Source organism: Anguilla rostrata, chromosome 5 (assembly GCF_018555375.3).
Source record: "Anguilla rostrata isolate EN2019 chromosome 5, ASM1855537v3, whole genome shotgun sequence".
NCBI classification, from domain to species: domain Eukaryota; kingdom Metazoa; phylum Chordata; class Actinopteri; order Anguilliformes; family Anguillidae; genus Anguilla; species Anguilla rostrata.
The window spans coordinates 41998674-42019117 of NC_057937.1; the positions used below are offsets into that span (position 1 = coordinate 41998674).

General features: G+C 38.1%; 1 protein-coding gene across 7 annotated transcripts in view; it reads right to left on the minus strand.

The window, feature by feature from the left end:
* Nucleotides 1–20444, minus strand: part of large2 (LARGE xylosyl- and glucuronyltransferase 2) — a 164090-nt gene that overhangs the window by 42821 nt on the left and 100825 nt on the right. For 2 of the 7 annotated variants that reach the window (XM_064336275.1, XM_064336272.1), the window contains exon 1: nucleotides 13264–13857. The exons of the other annotated variants lie outside the window; for them this stretch is intronic. The gene's annotated coding sequence lies outside the window, so the exon portion shown is untranslated. Of the gene's footprint in view, nucleotides 1–13263; nucleotides 13858–20444 lie in introns of those variants that run through there. 7 annotated transcript variants of the gene reach the window in all.

The window sequence follows — 20444 nt, forward strand, 5'->3', positions numbered from 1 at the left end:
GGTGATTTATATATATATATATATACATAGAGATATAGCTGTAGTACACACTTTTACTTTCCGTGCATAAGATACATGATATGCAAAGTGAGAATGTGGATGGATAATCTCCATAGGTGCAGACAGAGGTCCCAGTCCAATGCAGGGAGGACTAATTAGCAGAATAATTGTAATGGAATTATAAATTGGCCTCCCATCAGTGTATGCACAAATGTGTTCCTTCATTTAAGGTGCATTCGTTTCGCTGGCCAATGGTGGCATCAGTAGGTGACCTAGTTTTCCCCCTCTCCCGCGCCTTAATTAGCTGTCGGCACTTCTCCGGAGAGTTACGCTGATCTAATAATGAAATAAACTACAGTGATGCTTGACTAAATAGCTACAGATTCACACAAATGGCTCTCCTTTCAGGTAGAATGATCACATTAGCAGATAAGAGGGGGATCTCCGCAATGGCCAGGGTGATTGGGATGTTAAAGGATCTTCTCTCGCCTCATTACTCTTCCCCACTGTGGCTGTTACTGCCACTCTAGCGACTTTGTTACTGCTGGTGAAGCAGGAATGCGATACTTAACTTCCATTTTTACTCCATAATATTCTCCGTAGGAATGTGCTCTGCTATGCATTTTAACATGTGATGCTTAACTCTCACCCTCCAGATAGCTTGTATTTGGTGTAGAAACTGTTATTTGCTGGAATGGAACCGGGAAAGACTCACTGAAGCTCACTGAAGTGGAAATTATTTTTTCATTTAAACATTTGCTTTACAAACAAAAAACAAGCACATTTTTTTCTTGTGAACTATATTTTGCTGACAGTGCATTTCATAATATATTCAGGCAATCAATCAACAATAAATATTAGCTGGAATTAGCATAATGTGATGGAAGTGAAGAATAGATAAAAAGGTGAAATATAACTATGATAGGGTATATCTATATTGAGATCCACTCAAATTTGCATTAGATCTTCCTAGTATTATTATAGGTTGAAGGTGATGTATTCATATATGGGTATGAGGCAATACAGAAACATCCTCCTGGTGTTGGCTAGGTGCATTCAATGAAGCACATTTTTTGCTAACACAGGTCACATGAATTGGCATTAACTAGTGTAGTTGTTAACATGAATTAATGATGTACAAATACATTAATTAAAGTAATAATTACGAAGATTTTTATTAAAATAAATGTCTGTTAAGTCACTATCTATCGCTGAATTAGGTAACACAATGGTGATTGAGCCTATTATTATATTAATTTATATTATTATTATTATTATTATAATCTATGATTAAAGAACTGGGTGTCTGTGGCGACATTCCTGGGAAAAAATCACAAGTGGCGCATAAATAGTGACGTGTTTTCCATCACCCATCAGTGGTTGGTCCGCCAGAGAGGGTAGGCGGAGCTAACGCAACAGGCTTGCTCTTCACCTCACTTGTGTGTGAGCGGCGTACTGTTTTTTCCGGTGTCTGCTAGCGTTAAAGGTGGGGGGGTTATGGAACCCTAATACGTTTTTTTGTGTAACATGAGAGGTCATATTATTTGTTGATGTAGATTTCATATTACATTTGATGACAATGTAATGTTACTAAATTGCATAGCTATTTGCACAGCTAACGCTAGCTATCGGACCATGTCAATAAAGGCAACATTAGTTTAGAAAACGTTGCGCACAGTATCCATCTCTCATATCAGGTAACGTTGCCTTAGCTAGCTAGCTAATGTAATTAACACAATCCAATGTCAGCTAACAATTAGAAAAAACGCTAGCTAACGCTACCGACAGGTACCAACCTCGCAAACCGTCTCTCGAATGCAATGCTACCTTGTTGCAGCGTTGCAATGTAACTAAATACAGGCCAGTTCAGATCAATGATTCGCAATGAGACTGGATGCAACTTGCAAAATTCCAAGACGTCTTATTGTAAACGTTCTAAAACTGCACTTGGCGATTTGACAAGGTGGGTCTTTTGAGACCCTAGGCAACGGCTTCAGACGCTCTGCAACTAACCAGTTCACACCGCTGCAATTTTCTCTGCAACATTCTAAAACCATTTTGTCTCGTTGCGAATCACTGATCTGAACTGGCCTTAACGTTACCTTTATTTACATTGCCATCAAGTTCATCAATATATTGATCAGAATAAAGCCGGGGTATAGGTGGAGCAGAGCCGGGTCTGATTTCAGTGAAAAGATGTCAAGCCGGAGAAAACTAAATAAAAAAATACGGCAGTATGGATTAGCGTTGTTATTATTTTATTACGCTTCCTCATGTTCCCTCAGCCTTGATGCCCTTTTTTGATGAAATATCCTTTGTTTTTGTTTTATTCTTCTTATTCTGATTGCTAATTTAACACCCAGCTCAGCTTTATTCTCGCACAGTTTAGCTAGCAAAACCAGAAACAACAAGGCAGCTGTTTCAAAAATATCACACAACAATCATTCACGATGATGATGCACGAGATACATAATTGCACGAGCCACAGTGAATCCCGCGAATTCTTCTCTGCAGTGTAAAGATGTTCATACCGAGCAAAAGGAGGATAAAGAACGTTTGTGGAAATTGATCATCACTAATTCTACCCCAGGTCTGCTACAGCATTTTAACCCAGCTCGGCAGTGTAAAGACAGCTTAAGTTAGCCTAATGTTAGACAATGAATGAGTATGACATAACGTTACTTGTATAACAACCATTTTTTATTCAGTAAATAATAAGTGTAATAGTTGGCGTGGCCCAGGTGCCAACTGACTGACGTCACACAGGCGACACTGGTTGGATCCGGTTGAATCTATGGGAAGTGAGGTCCAAAAACACACCTGCAATTACCGATTTTCACCATTGGTACCGCCAAAGAGAACGAAACGGAAATCTTCGTGATTGTAACTTTAGGCATGAAATTTAGTAAATAGTTAACAAATACATTAACTAATGTATTAGTTACATTGTTATTTATACATGAGCAAAACATAGGATAGACGTATAGTTAGTTAATTAACAAATACATTAACTGTTTTTAAAAATCTAAATAAGAATTGCCATTTAATTTAATTGAACTAATGAAATACAAATACATTAACAAAACTGTACAGACTCACTTTTCAATAGTTAGTAGTTAACTACATTAGTTAATGCCAATTCATGTGACCTTATTGTAAAGAGTTACCCACTTTTCATCAGTCTTCTGAATTCTTCCAATACCACTGCTTCTACACGATGCATGGAACATCATGCAAAGCTTTATGTCTCCCATATTTTCTAGGCTCACAGGGAGCATGTGAAGAAATATGCTAATCTCTTCCTCAGGACTCTCAGTAAATTGATTGTGCTCCTCCATTTCACAGAATAGTTTAATTTTGAGTCATAGAAAACACAGGATTATGCAGGCGGCATGAATTCAATTGTAAGATTCAGAGAGCAAACCTCACACTGTGTTCCATAAAATGTGTAATTTAATCTAATTTAAAATGAACATTATGATAATTTACAGACAGCTAAATCAGTTTTACATGCACATCAGAATTACGTATTAGATGCTGGGGATAAATCTGATAACAAAACATTTGTTCTACAAGCAATGCATTTGTTCCATTTGTTTTTATTTGATGAAACTGTGCTCCATTTAACACACGCTTAAAGTCATATTGGTGATAAAACATCTTTTATCTGGCAAGAAGATACTTTGGATGGATTAAATATTTATTGTTGTTGGTTTTCATGTAAATGTTCTGGTGAAATCTTTTTCAGTTACGGTGCCAACTGGATGAGAGCAATTTGAAATATGAACAGAGGGAGCACATTTACAGGGCAGTAAATCAACAAAAAAACAGTGCTATTTACTGTAATCAAGGTATTTCGCCTTTCTGCAATCTGGTGTCTCAGGAATTTAGGTAGTCTCAAAGGGTTACTGACTTCCATCAGTGCATATTAAGTCAAGCCCTCCTTTAATTACCTGCCAACTATCTCGCTCTCTCCTTCTCTCTTTGTCTTCAAGCACTTTTTGTGTTAAACTGTGCTTTACAATAACTTGGTTGAACCTTACCTCAAAGAACGAGGTCTAAAAAGGAAGCTCATCCCTAACACTACTACAGCTACCCAGGGATATTTTGAGACCAGGTCACCAGTCATTTGGGTTAACACATAAATCATAATCATAAGTTAAATGTAATAAGAAATTAAAATGTTCTTTAGCATAAGGTCTGCACCCTGAAGCTGAAAGCACACAGTATAGTTTTAGCTTTGATTTCACCATTATAATAGCTATGAGATACAAGTGCAATATGATGGAACAACTCAGATGATTCCATAATGTAACAGGTGCTTGCAGGCTAATATAATTGCTCTATTATCATATCACTCAAATGTTGAATCCCAGCTTAGGACATTTTCTCCAGAGTCACGGTGAGTTTCAAGCTTCGTGGATCTGAGCCTACAGGAAAGACTGGCAAAGTGAAAAAAAACCATGGACAATATAATGTTCCAGCCTCATTCTACCAAAATGCATCCTATAGAACCCAAACAACAAAGCCACAGGGTGTTCAGGAGGAAGAATGACACACTAAAAAGAAGACTCAGAGTACCAAAAAAAGTAGACTGGACAGAAACAAGAGCCAAGGATCTTACTCAGCTGCAGTGAGAACAACGGTGTGTATTTTTGTTTATCCACGGAGATCTAACAGTAGAAATGCCAGAAGTACAAGTACACTGACATAGCCTTATGATTTGATAAGAAAGATTGCTGGTTTTTTATAACAAACGTCCTGTAGTTTTAAATATTAAAACAAATAGCAAAGTAAAAACAAACAGCAAGCCTACATAATCAAATAATAAAATGACCAAATAATAAAATCACAGCCATGATGTACTAGTGAAGTAAGTTATGAGTTTGAGATTTTAAATATATATATATGTATCATAATAACTTCAATTGTTTTCTGTTTACTAAAAGATGTAACATAACAAGATACAGAATAATAACTTGTCAGTTGTTGACAAAAAATGTAACCTGTCTCGCATTATCAAATAACATTACAAAAGGTATACAGAACATATGTTAATTATAGAGACCTGAAATGAGAAAATGAAACAAGAAAATAGCTAGATAGAAGAATAACTAATACACTACTGAGCTAATATTGACCAGACTGAGTTTAAAGAAACTGAGAGGTGATACACACTGTATTATATAAGACTCAGCATCAGTAAGCGAACTCTTAAAAGAGAACTTATCAGAATCAGAATCAGAATCAGAATCGGGTTTATTGCCAAGTAGGTTTACACATACAAGGAATTTGTTTTGGTCAGGTGGTGCGTAACAGTGAACATAAAATAAGATAAGATAAATAGAGTAAGTTATAGAATTGTTCATGAATAAAAGATTGCATTAATGTGTTGAACAATGCATTAAAATGCATATTTTCTGTACTACTCCAGAAGGAACCACTGGTTTGGTTTCATTATATTGTTCCCACAGAAATGTGCTGATTTTAAATTAACCCAAGGTTCAGTTAAAGAGGGAGAGGTATTTTTCCAGTTTTTAATCTGTGGAATAATCTGTGGACATTTTTCTGTTTAATGTTCACATTGTTCACACAGTGATAATAGCAAAGAGATTAGACACTTTTAGAAAATGCATAATACAGTACTCCCAGGTTCGTACCCTGTTCAGGTGACCTGTCAGTCCACAAATCGCCTAAGGTTTTACTCTATATTTATTCTAGATTTCAGATGTCTCTACAAATTAAAAGTATTCTCCTACATTCCTGACTCAATCTAATTGTATGGCCAAACATGCAGCTCCTGCCAGCAAAACTTATGAAACATAAATTAACTGTTTCACTCATGTCATTTTCTAATTAGGCAGCAATCACACAGTCACGTTGCTCTTCATTTAAGCTCAAACACAAGCTGTGCTTCTTATTTTTCTATAACTAATGGTCTGCCGAACAAGCACTTTTGCAGGTTCATGAGACATTTTGAAAATGTAGACAGTACTTTACTTTGGTTAATTATTATAATTATAAGGCTGTCAAATGATTCAAGCAGGCAGCATTTTATGTCAGCAGAAATGATCTTTTTTAGCTGCCATATTGGAAAGAAGATGCTGGTTTCCTGCTTACTTGAGACCCTGGATTTGCAAGAGAACATAAAAATACCCTTTTATTAGTTCACTAGCTCAAATCATTTCATGCTATTGTACAAAAAGGGTTTGTAGAAAGAGTTGCTTCATTATTGGCTAGACCGCAACAGCAGGGCCAGCCCTACAAACGTGTGTGTTAGGTCCAGCCATATATTAGGTTTTAACCTGGTCTTGTTATATGTATAGTAGCTTTTCAATAAGAAATATTTGCCCAACAGATCACCTCATCTCTACATACAGGTTATTCCAGTCCCTGTAATGCTGCATGAACACACACACACCTTCACATACACACAATCTATGTGGATTACAGCCAGCTACAGAATGAGTACCTTGACCTGATGCTCACTCAGTAGCCTCACTGTAAAACACCTTAAGCTAAACCAGGGAAGTGATGACCATTCATTATTTCTATAGACTTCTACAGTAGTTATACTGTCCATAAAACATGTACTGTTGATCAATATTTTCAATAAGACATTTTTTTTGCCCTGATGACAGACCCTATTATTTCCAAATACAAGGGAAAATCCTGAGAAAATCTCAATGAATAAAATAATAGAGAAGGATTATACTGAATTGTTGCAAAGACAGGTTTAAAAAATGAATACGGATATGCACTAAATAAGCCGCTTTGGGAACGAGGAATCCATAATAGCAACAATGCAAATCTGAAACAAACTCGTAACAGCCAAAGCTTCTGCTGTCCTGTTTTTGAAAACACATACTAATCATTGGAACACCAAGGATTTCCCATTCTTTGATACAGACATTTTGCCATCACCAGCCCTCACTCGATGCTCCAAACACAAGCCATTCATAACAAGCTGGATTCTGAGGAGTTATACAGGGTTCCCACACAAAAGCCAAATTAAATGGTGTTTCCCATCAAAAGTGAATTTCGACGTCGATACCTCCAAAATGTGTGTTTAAGTAAACATATGGCTTCACCTGGAAAAAACAAAATCTGGCAGTTTGTTTTTATTTATTGCTATTATTTTATTATTGTTATGATTACTTTTTTGGTTTAACATGGATAACCTACTAGGCTTGGAGAACCACAACTGATTGATTTTCCCATTACAAAAAATATGATGCAATTACTGAAAGCACACTGGTTCAAATGTGTAACGATATGCGACTAAATTGTACAATTGAAGACATTAAACTGAGAATGGGGATATGTGTTTCTGAAAAAAGTTTTGATGTATAGCAAACAATGTGATAGGGCTGGTATGAGCGTTATATTTTCAATGGTTATTTGAGTATTAATATTAAATAATGGGGAAAAAAATGGAGGCAAAAAAGTTATTGCAATATTATTCAAACTCAGAGGCACTGTGTCAGATTGAGCATATTCACGGCATATCATGATGAGTTTGGAGAGCTGCGCTGAGAACTCAAGGTCATTGAGAATTCTTCAGTTCAACTAAAATGCCACCCCTAGTTTGTCAAAGAAATAACATAAATTAGGAATAAGAGTAAGCATCTAGATGGTTTCCGGAGGGGCTGCAATTGCTTTCTACATGGCATTCAAATGGACAGAACAAATCTTCGTAAAGCTTCAAAGAAACTGATAAACTGGAGGGAAAACCAGAGGGGAATTTCCAGGGCCCTTTTGCAATTTTTTTTTCTTCAAGTTCAGTTGGATTCAGCCTGCAGTAGACTAAAGTAATAAAAATAATATAACAGTGATACTTTACTCTGCATGTAGTACTACTGCAATACTACACTAGAAGTCGTGTGATCCTACTACTGTGTGATCCCTTATTTCAGATAACACACCATTATGTAACCACTCAAATAAAGTGACAAATAAAACAATACTGCCCAAGTCTTTTTGGTTGACTATGTCGCCAGTGACGAGAAATCGGTAATAATACTTAATATGTAATAACTTTGCTCTGGTATTGTGTAGACACCTACTTTAAATTGCACTGTGAAGCTAAGCCCTGTAGCTACAAGAAGAACCTACCGTGTTTATAAAGCTATCGAACACTTCCATATTGACAAGCCAATTGGAGTTTTTCTTTGATGCAACTAGTCACATACAATGCAAGGGGATAGGCTATGGCCAGCGCCTTTCATCTCTCAAAGGTGATCTACAGCAATCTATACTGAAGGCTTTGGCACAAAAAACATTGCTAGAAAACATACCACCACATATGTACAGGATTCAGGAATCTGGAGGTGTTGACACAAAGTGCACAATCCAGGCATTTTTCCTTTCTATTCTATAAACATTTTTTAATTTATATTTAATTATTCCCAGCAGGAGTTGGAAGCAATTTCAAAGAGCCATGGTAGCCGCAGAATCTGAGAAAGTTTTATTGCTGTTAAAGAAATGGTTTATCAAGACCAATGGTGTGCAAGTACATTTATTTACTTACAATTTGTGAAATGAAAATGAAAATCTATGGCTGTTTCAGTAAGGAAAATTTCATATAGGCCTATTTTGTTGCAGTGATAAAAACCTACCCTTTCGTGTGCATCTGGAGACACCATGGGATTTTTATAGATATGAATAAGAAAAAGGTGCTAAGCACAATCTTCATGAAAAGTATTGAACAATATTGTCTAGAAAAAAAAGAAAGTGCTTGTGTGAAGTCCGAGCTCGACAAGACTAGAGAAAAACTTTCAGCTACATGCTTCTAGTTTTTTTTTTTTATTTTTTTTTTACGAGAAACTTGCGACCAGATTAAACTTTGAAGATAAGATATTTTGGTCATTTTCAAATCTTTCACTTTGTTACATAAGATCAGTGTTTATGTATAGTGTTTGCAGATGAATTTGATTCACAAATGTGCCATACAACAGATTCCATAATGTACTTTGCATTCTTGATGGTATGAATGTTGGATGAATGTCAGTGTACACATTGCACAGTCATGGTCGTTGCTTTGGTGTGCTGTTGTTTTCATGTACACAGCAGGAAAAAAGGTTACCCTTTAAATATTTTATGACAAAACTCACTATTTACATAGAGTCTCCATGCACTCTGTTGTCTGCTTCTTTCTACAGTATATTTCAACTGATCTGCATTATACAGCTAAGAAACAAAAAAGGCTGTAAGTTCTGTAATTGCAATCATACCATATAGGTTATACCATAAAAAGTGTGGAGTGCTCAATACATTATGATATTGAAAAACAGCTGCAAAATATATTATGGGAGCAAATGTGTTTTAACAATATTATTACTGCATTTCCCGTGATTTTTCCCCAATTAAACTAACAGCGTTTATGGAAGAAATAAAAATCACAGCATGCTTGGTGTCACCTACAGTCAAAAAAACAAAAGCAATCAAATCTGAATTACTATGACTGCCGCAAGTGCCATTACAATTAGCCCCTAAACAGTAGCATCCCCATTGTATCACGGTATACAAAACTACTGATCAAACTGTTTCTGGAACAGCCATCATGGTTGGCTCCATATAAAGCCAAAGAAAGGGGCCCTATTTTCCTGTTTCTTCATAATAAGATGCTTGCATGTGTATGTATCTAGTGGGAAAAATGACATTGAGAATGCTTGCCCAATCAAAAAACTGCTGAGTAGAGTTGTATTGCACTTCATAACCTTTTAAAAACCTGAAATGCACAATATCTTTAACATGCGCCCAGTGGCGATACATATAAATAAAGGGGAAACGCTTGCGTCATTTTCTGCCTGCTTCACTAAACACTATTTTCCCACTCCTACCTCGGTTCTGCCTGAGTAGCCCTTAGCCATTGTGTGTGTCTATGAGCTGTAAACATGCACATAATTAAGGCTGTTCCCGTCTGGGGGAGTTAATAATGAAACCATTACCATGAGGAGAAAAGGCCTGAAACAGAAGGCTGCACCTGACCCGTCACCAAAAAGGGTTCAACTACGAGCACAGGCCACCAATTTAAGAGAGGGCACCTCAAACTGCAGACTGAGGCTTTCACGGATGCTGGTTTTAATCCCAAGCATAACTGCAAATCCTGAATTGTAACCAGATGTTAACGTTCTTTTAATTGACACTTTTAATATCTCTGTCACATTATGCCACATATGAAAATGCTTGCATTGAAGATTGACTGTCCCATATCCACAACGCAGATTTTTTAATCAGTCAGATCAATTTTCAACGGCTGCTTTCATTTTCTGTAATGATCGGTATGACAAATGACTCCTTTAGTAAAGGTAACCTTTTCCAACTGGTGAAATTAAGACTGACAGCTGAAATCCGTGGCATCCTAAATACTGAGTATAGACTCATTCTTGGAAATTTGGGAAGGCAAGCCTATGGTATCTCAACAAAAAACATTTTCAACGTACAAAAATGCCAAGTTACTCATGCATACAAAGTACTATCAATAAGTCATTAGTTAAAACCGGCTATACCTAGGCCTGTCGTTAAATGCATTGATATCAAAAAGAGGCCAAGTTACAATGAACAATATTGGCTTTCTTATCTCACAGAAATTAAACAAGCTATATTCAAAAGCCATGCCGGCCAGTGTTTCCTAAATTATTTCACTTGGCTCCTGTTTTTCATCTTATAATGTGAAGAGAATGTGGTCATTCAACCTGTATGTGTCATATGGCCTACATTGTAGTCTTTTAGCTGTCTGAGTCTTGAATAAGGTTGGGCACCAAAACCCGGTAGCACTATGGCATGTGTTCTCATGCAATCAGTACCTGCAGGACCGAATTGCAACGCATATTTTGGTGCTTCATTTCGGTGCTGTCTTCACTAATGTTATATTCGCTCTGTCGAAAAAGTCAGTGAGAGCAGGTACCATTAGCAAGCTAACTAACTTTAAATTCAGTCAAAATGCCAAAAGAGAAACTGTCTAAAGTGTGGCTGTATATTACTCAAAAGGATTTGAACAATGGGTCTTGCCTTTGCAATTACAAAATGATCTTCTGTTATGTTGTCATTTTCTGTGTATTTGAAAGAAGGTTCAGGGCACCATATCATTTTAAAAATATCATTGTAGGACCTGTATCATCAAAATCTAAACGATACCCATCTCTAGTAACGAAACAATATTATGTGGGATTTCCATATGAAATGATAAAGAACGCATTCCAGAAGTATAAATGAGCTTCCTACGGCTGTATAAAAAAGTTTTTTGGCAATTATTAGCTGCAAGCAAGCTTAGCTTCCACATAAAACAAAGATGGCAACCACCAAGTTTCAGATATGTTCCATTGGCTGAGAGAGCGTCACATGTCCATTTCCCTGAAATCGGCTACTTTGATCAGACTACTTTTATCAGATGTTGCTATAGGCATAAAATGTAGCAAAATGTTCAATGGGGAGAATGACTCCTTGTGGGACTGGAGCATTCGTGATGACAAAATCAGCAGGAAAAAAAACCTAAAATAACTAAAGTTTGGAGTTTTATTGTGCAGATGCATGAAGTTGTATCTGGATTCTGTGTGTGTACATCAGTTCAGGTAAGGTAAAATACACTTTATTGAACCCCTTGGGGGTAATTTGTCCTCTGCATTTGACCCATCCTAGTTACTCAGGAGCAGTTGGCAGCCACAGTGCAGCGCCCAGGGACCAACTCCATTTCTGAGGCCAGTGCCCTGGTCAAGGGCAATGGCAGGAACATGCCTAACCTGACATGCATGTCTTTTGGTTTGGAAGGAAACTGGAGTACCCAGACGAACACGTGTATGGGCCAAGCCGTATGGAATACCTGCTATTCCAATGTGAAAACTATTTCAAGGAATAAAATAAAAGAACTCCAGCAGCCTTAATTGTGGTGGCAGTGCAGCATAATGGTAAGGGAACTGCACTTACAACTCCAAGGTTGTGGGTTTGATTGTCAGCTGGGGAGCTGCTGTTGTACCCTTGAGCGAGGCACTTAACCTGAATTGCTACAGTCAATATCCAACTGTATAAATGGATTTTATGTAAAAAATAATGCAACCTGTGTAAGTCGCTTCGGATAAGAACGTCTGCTAAATGTCTAAAATGTAAATGTTAATTGATCAAGAGATTGGCTGCAAAAAAAAAAAAACCACACACAGCAGGGGCCCAGGACTGAACAGAGGGGCCATGATTTTTAAGCTACTGTTTTTTTCCCCCTTCACCTTTCTCTTTCCTGTAGGACATCCAAGCTTTAGTTGCTTTGTGCATTGGTGCCAAAGAACAATAAAATAAGCCACTTCTTCGGGATTGGACATCTTCAAATAAAGAAATGTTAGCAATAAATTTCACAAGACTCAGGGCATGTGATTCCCAGGCTGTGTTTATGTAACACTTGAGGCTTTAGAGGCGCCCCGGTGTTTCTCCATATCCCAAGCAAATGAAGTACATCAGCCGGGTTTTTATAGGACATACCTGGGGAATGAGGAGCGATTAGAACTCCCCACGTGCCACGCAAGCAGCCAGAGCGGCGATCGTTGCGGGTGATAAATATTTAAGCCGGCCCCCCTGACTTTGCGGGGGGAAATATTTACTGTTAGGTGAGCGTTCCTTTATCATCTTCAGGAGCGCCGGTGCACACGACTCACTGGGAACAGAGGACTAGACACCCCCACCCCCACCCCACCTCCCACCCCCACCCCCCTTCCTTCCTGCTTATCGCTGCAATAAAAGGAGGAACAGCCTATTTCCCCTTCAATAACTTTGCGCTGTCACACCTTCCCAGATGTTGATTGCATTTGAAGTTTTACTGAGGGTCAAGGGAGCTCGCAGTGGAGTCTGATAATTACAGAGGAGGTGGGGGCTACGGTATATAACGCAGCCAGGTTTCAAGTCATCTGGGAGCAAAAGCTTCTAAGAAAACAGAAACGGCTCAGAATGGGGACACTGTTGGGCTTATACATGATTCATGGTGTGACACTTGATTCATCTGGATAACCAGCCATGTGGCTGTCTATTTACAACATGACTAACTCACAACACGACACAAGCACCACAACGCAGGAGTTTTGCTAGCACAGTCACCAAAGCATACTACAGTAAGCTTTCAGCACTTTTGTTACTCATTCCTGAACAACTGAAAAAAAGTGGATTTGTGGGGCTACAGTCTTATTGGAGGGACTGTGACTTTTCTAGCACCTAGGTGTTTTGTTTTGAAATTACACAGAACGACATTACAGCAGACAACAGCAAGTCAGGGCTCACACTTACACAGCCTATCGAAACTTGGAGTTTTGGATCCGTAGTTTTTCCCCGCAGTCAGCTGAAAGAGAGCTTCCCAGTTTCCAGGAGAGTCCGGACCGAGCCAAATTCCCAGGTGAAGCCACCCGCCGTTTGATCTATCCCCACCTCGGCATGAGGTTAATGCCGGGTGTTAGCCGTAGATGCAGACCAGCGGCAATGAAACAAAGCAGGTCAAACTCTGTACAAATGTCGGCTTCCAGAGCAGAGGCAATGTTACCCAGGATTGACAAAAAAACCTAGTATGCCGGTGTGAAAACAAACAACCCAAGATCAAGGAGGAGGAAGAAAAGAATCAGCGTAGGGTCTCCCCAGGCAGAAAACGCTGGCTGCTCATGAGCTCCAGAGAGCTGGTTCAGCAAATAGAGTAGGAGGAGAGCAGAAAAGAAGGAGTCTGGGGTTGTGGACAGCCAAACCCATGAGGCAGGTAGGACAGAGTAACCGCTGTCTCTCTCTCTCTCTCTCTCTCTCTCTCTCTCCCTCCCTCTTTCCACTTTCCAGCTGTATCAGCCTTTGAGGACACGCCGAAGGATCTGTGAGCACAGGCGTGCTCCTGAAGAGAAGCCAAAAGAGCTGTGATCACATTTGAAAGGGCTGCCACCTCCCCCATGAGCCTTAGCTCTGCCCCTTGGGCCCCAACCCCCTTTGACATGCCCAATGGGGAAGACCTATCCCAACTCCCCCGCTACCACCCTCCCCCAACATGACCCCTCCCCTCATTCAATTGCAGGTCAGATGTTGTAGTAGTGGTACGTACAAAGCAGCCTGATCCCACTCAGCAGAAGACAGGGAAAGTACACTCACATTTGCTTGCACATAAACAAAGGAAAAATACAATTGCCAATCAATTCCAGTAACGTTTACGCCCACAAATACGATGGCAGTAAGTGGCCCAAATTGTCCTTCCTAGGCTCTTAAAATGTATTTTCATTTGCTAACCTGAAGGAAGGAGGTTAGAACTGCAATTCTCTTGCTGAATTATTTATATCCCTTGTTTTCTTAATTTTGTTGCCCCACAATAATCCCAAGGGCTATTTTACAGCTTCAATAATTTCTCTCAAGCATACAGGAGCCAGACCATGTAAAATATACTTTAAGAATATGCATTCCATTAAAACTGCATTCAGACACTTTCATATTATTGCCATTGGAATCACAACACAATGCAAAGCATTGCAAATGCAGCAGATATGCAATGGTGCTAGCAAATGCAATACAACAATTGAAAGGAAATAATTGTAAGAATGGTCAGATCTATGCATTCAGCAATTATGGTGTAGAACACACAGAATTAAAATGCAGCTTGCAAATTAGCTTGACATAATTAATTTATATTATGTTTACTATTTATATGTGCGTGTGTGTGCGTGTGTCTGTTTGTACACAGTGCAATATGTTAGGATATTGGCAGTAGGAATAATATAGAAGTAGATGTGAAAACTGTAGGCTGGATTTGTTTAATTTCAAATGCTATTTATAAAAATAAAGCACTCTAACAATTCTAAGAATTCTAAGATTATTCATTCTGTCATGAAATACTCATAGAATGCACAATTTAATAATGCCACATCATTATTTCTACTTGCTTTTCTTTTTAGAACAATAACAATAATACACATTTTAGTTTGAAATCAGAGAAAATCTGCTATGCTTTTGCAACCAAATCGCAAAATGAGGGAGTGAAACAGCTTGTTTATGTATGAAAAGTTTAGGCAGAATTTTTTGCTGTGCATTTAGGGGCAATGCGAAGGTTAAAGTAAAATCATTTAGTTCATTTCATGTTTCAGCTGAGTGAACTCAAGTGTATGCTGCCCTTTGGCCAATGCATTCAGTTCAGGTGCAGTGTCATACTGTAGCTTACTGTGCGCAACAAATTCTCATTTCTTCTTCTACAGTAACAACACTAGTAAAATGCTCTGTCAGAACAAATGCAGCATTTGGCGACTAATATCATGTTAATAAAACGCATGCAATTTCTGAATACTTGCAAATCATTTGATTCAATTTAACAAACTCCACATATGAAAATATATTGCCTATTAAAATAAAATCATCTGGGCTGGATGGTTTTCTTACAAGCAGATGTCACATTATATAAAACACAACGCTATAAAGAATTAAAAAAATTAAAATGATGAACAGAATGAGAACTGGTTTTGCATCAAAGTGATGGAAGTCAGTAACATGACCTTGGGTTGCTCTGAAAAGTACATAATACCTTTATTACTTTAAAGAGTGGTGTACATTTGTAGTACTGATATGCTCACTCTGTTATTACTGCAAAGTACAGACAGAGAGAGAGAGAGTTTCGCATAACAAAATATTTCATTTGCAGAGCACATTCGCTGCCATAGTTCCAGATGATGAAGGTAATTCAAATGAGCTTGTGTTAAAGGCTTCATATGGCTTTATGCCCTGTACCAGCAAGGATAGTTTTCATGGTGCTGAACCAATTGCTGTCTAAAGCCCATCCCAAACCAGGCTCTTACTCTCTCTGTCTGTCTCTCTGTCTGTTGTCTGTCATCTATATCCACCTTTTGTCCTTTGCCAACTTTTTCTTTGGAATGACCGAAAGGCATTATGCTCAAGCAGACAAATGTGGATGCTTGAAGGGAGGATACTTCAAGTTCTATGGCTGCATACCAGGTGAAGTACTCTTTGTTTAAGTAATGTACCCTGGTTTCTCAAACGTACTGCACACCAAACCTCCACCCCCCCCTCCACACTCCCACCTTACCCATCCATCACACCATGTTTCTCTCCCCTTCAGACCATGCATCTGTCCTGTTTGTTAACAGCTGTTCAATGAGAAAGTAGAGTATTGACCCCACCCCCCAACCCCCAGCAGTGGCTGGTAGCTCTAAGGGTAGGTAAGGGGTTTAGGGTCGTGCAGTGACAGCTGGGACCATAATGGAGACCAAAGTACATTTCCTTGATACTCGATGAAACAAAGCTCCAACCAACTCCGACAGAAGGAGGGTGGATAGAGCTTGCCCTGGTCTGTGACAACACTCCTACCCCATACTGCTGATAAATTTTTCATGATTTCTCTAATGTAAGTCTTTCAAACTACACAGGAAAGAAGAAAGTGCACTTCAGAGGCCAGACAGAAGTCTATATGTACTCCACTGGATACAAATGCAAAACTGAAGTGTACTTGCAAACACATATTTGCATATATATTCACTGAGGATGAGCATAAGAAGTCATAATTGGCAATAATGGGCAGCCAAACCAACAAGAGTCTACTAACGCTAGGAACTATACATATGTGGAAATTATGAAGTACTACATGCAGCCTCAGAATGTATTTTGCTCGTGAAGTCATTCACCATTCTCAACATTCAGTATCACTGTGGAATTCAAAAGAAGTCCCCTGGAAATAATGCCTGGAGAAACTAAATTGTTGTTGGCAGTTAAAGACCTTTTGTATTGACATCTTAGGAAATATTGTACAGGCAAAAACTAAATATGACATGCCATTTTGTCAGTCTAAAAAGGATTCAATGGGAATCAGTATTCAATGGGAAGCACTGATACATAATTTATATTCATCATGAAAAAGATGGAAAAGCTTTGAGGTATGTTCAAAGATCTATAAGTCACAAACTTTAAGGACAGCATGTACGATCCCCTACCCTGCTTGCTATGCCTGCAAGCCATACAGCATATTAATATGAGGCAAAAAAGTCAGTGATTATGAAAAAATAATGGGGAAGTATATGGAATAATTGCTACAGAAAAAAAAAAGTTTTTGTGTCCCAGCACTTCACAACAAAGTAGAATACGGTGCATTTTAGATGTTTCTGAATGAGCTGAATGTTGCTGGCATGCAAGTGCTATGAGCCTTTCAAGGTCAGACCGTAACAAGAAAAAATTGAGGAAAAATTGTGGAATTGTGAAATCAATGTGTGTACTGTAAATGGGCGAGCAACTATAGCAGCTAACAATTTAACCCAAAAAGCCTATCTCATCTTCAAATGTTTGCTAGGTATGGAACAGCTTTAAATGCTGAGTTTTTGGGACACTATGTCTGCCGACTGAAACCAAGAGTCTGAGTAGTGCATCCCCACAGAGATTTAAAATTTCACCAACAGTTACCTGCAGAAATAACAAAGGAAAAATAGCAAATCAAAATAACAATGGTCCTGATGGAGGTGCAAGAAATGTTAGCCTAACTCAATTAGCAGTTAATTCATGGAATCTGTTTCATAAACCCATAGTTCAACAAACACATTAGCTTCATGGTTACTCACTTTTTAAACTTTACAATAGCCTCTAAGCATGTCAAACCTATGTACCTTGACAGTTCTTTGACAGTAAATCTAGTATTGTCTTTTCTAAGATTGCTTGGAAATATGTCTGTGTATATTGTTGTCAAATGTCAAGTGTCTAATTTTTATCATGTAAAGATGCAGAATGACGTAACAGTTAGCCAGTTTTGGCTGTGAAATTTTAAGGTCGGGTAACAACTAGATAGTGAGGATGAGAGTAAAGAGGAGTTCTAGCTACAAAGAAGCAAATCAGAATGCCTTATAGTGAAACTCAGAAAAGAGAAAATGGATGAATTGATGGCTTTTTTAAAAAGCAGTCGCTGACTCAACTGTAGCAAAATATCTGGCCTACATAAGGAATATCGATAACCTTCGCCTCTCAACTGCTGTTGTTCACACACTGCAGTATCTTAAATAGCGAAAATGCCAATTGTGAAATACTAATGATTACCTTCAGATGAGGTGTACAGGCTACTGTACTGCCGTGACAGCTGTTCACCGTGACAACAGCAGACTGTTCATTTTAAATGAACCGCTAAATTTAAATGAATCAAGAACTACATGAGAAGAACGATAGGGCAGGAGCGACTGAATGAACTGGCTATACTAGCAAGAACACAAGAGCTCGGGAGCAGAAATTTTACACATCAGAAATCTCCTGGTCGAATGCCCTTCAAATTAGTGAGTAGATAAAGTTATTTTTAAGAAACTTTGCAAACTTTGGTAAAGTGAATGCACCAGATAATTTTCTAGCTCCAAAACTGTTAGTAGGGTGGGGGAGGTTGTGTTGGAGCAACCACAGCTCTAAAACAGGTCGCGGTTGAATCTTTTTCATCTTGAAAATTGCTTACTATGGATAAGAAATGGGTTGTATGGTGATTTTTTTTATGATCCCCCAAATGCAAAATCAACGAGGTAATCAAAATCTACGAGCACTGAGCAAAATCCAATAAGCGAGTCTCCACCTGTGAATGGCAAATCGCACCTTTTTAAAAGCAAATAACCGGAGATGGAAATGGCCAGTCTGATGACTAACTGGAAGAAAATCAGAGACAGTCACACACGCTGCACAGACAAACAAATGCAATCACAAAATTTATGTCATAATACAAGAGATTGTGAGGATGGATGAAATTGTGATGAATAATTAATTATTAAGTAATTAATTAAAGCAAATAATCAAAGTTTCCACCTGATGAAAACATACTGCTCTTGTATGCCCTGCCTAGCCTGTTTTTCTGAGGTTTGTAATAAATAAATTACATTTTGAAAATACAGGTAAAGTTAACAAGTTTTGAAAAATACAGACAAGGACAGTTTCAGTTCTAGATGAGCGTCTGCCAATAAATAATTTGGGATGTTTTTTGAAGGACAGATATTGTTAATGTTAACTCTGATGATGACGTGTTTGGTAACATTTGAAAAATAGCTAATAGTAGCCAAATGTTAGGGTATTATATGATAAGCTTCTGAGCTAATTAGGTATATTATGTACAAAAACAAGTAATGGAGACAGCACATGAAAAAGCAAGCACAGACAGCCATGGTTTATTTAAATTCAAGAATGCCTAAACAGGGGGTTGGACATACGTCTTTTACCCAGAAAGCTAGCTAGAATTTCAACTTTTAACATACTGTGGAATTTTAATTGACCAAGGATCTAATAATTTTATCAGCTATCTCCTAAAATAATTAGCAAATAATCACTATAATAATGTACATAATGGAATGTTCTCCAAATACGTTTTGAGCCATTGATCACCCACATATAATCTGCCAATCAGTCATATACTGTAGAAACATCTTCCAACAGCTCCTTCTCTGCCATATTTTTTCTTATTTCATACAGATGGTACTTATCAGAGTACACAGTCGATTTTTAACCATGCTTGGCATAAATGCAAAGTGATTAACAAGTTAATTACAATGGTACAGAATTAATTCTTATTTCCAGATACAACAAAGATACAGTATAAGTTCAGCACAGTGTGTTTTTTTTTTGTATCTACTGAATCTAATAGACACGCTTAGCTAGAAAATGGAATAGACATTTACTGCATTTAGATTTCAATGAATAATGATTCAATATGGCGAATTCAGACTGTTCCAATTAAGTACCTGCTCAATGACACCCCTTATAAGGGGAGCATGAAAAACACTAGCATGAAAGTTCCTTTATTAACACAAGACCATTCAAAACTGCTGTAACAATGATCGATACCACCAATTCAAAATGTTGAACCTGACTGAACCAAGGAGCAAAGCTTACTTCTGATTAAATCGGAATGGGAAAGGAGAAACATTATACAGAGAAGTAGGGCCCAGGGTATAAGAAAATTTGAAGGGATCTCATATCTCCAGTAACTGTGTGCATTAGGGATGTATCCTTTCACATTCAGCATGCCACTGGGGGAAGAAAAAAGGACTGAGCCTATGTCAAGTCACTGACGTAAGAAAGAAATACTGTTTTCTAAAACTTACAGTCCTAAAGTCTTAAAATACCCCTGGATAAATATAGTACACACAGGAAGCATTCAAAACCAGACCATCAGCTATTGAGTGCTCCCTGTCACTGTACTGCTCTACACGCTTTTTTTCCTTTCAAAGAAACCACAGACTTGACATTCCCAAACTGAACCGTCATCTCCAAGACTTAAGCATTCTTATAAATGGCTGCAAAAACCTGAAATCAACCTGGATTTAGTACAATGAAGGATCAAATATTTGAATAAGACGTTTTCATCCATTACATATGTAAAGCTCTGAATTCAGACAGGCAGCAGTGACTCAGACGGGCAGTGGTGAATCTATTAAAAGCAGCAAAAGTAACCAAACAAGTTTCCGTTTATTTGTCTCATATTTGAGGATGACTTGTGA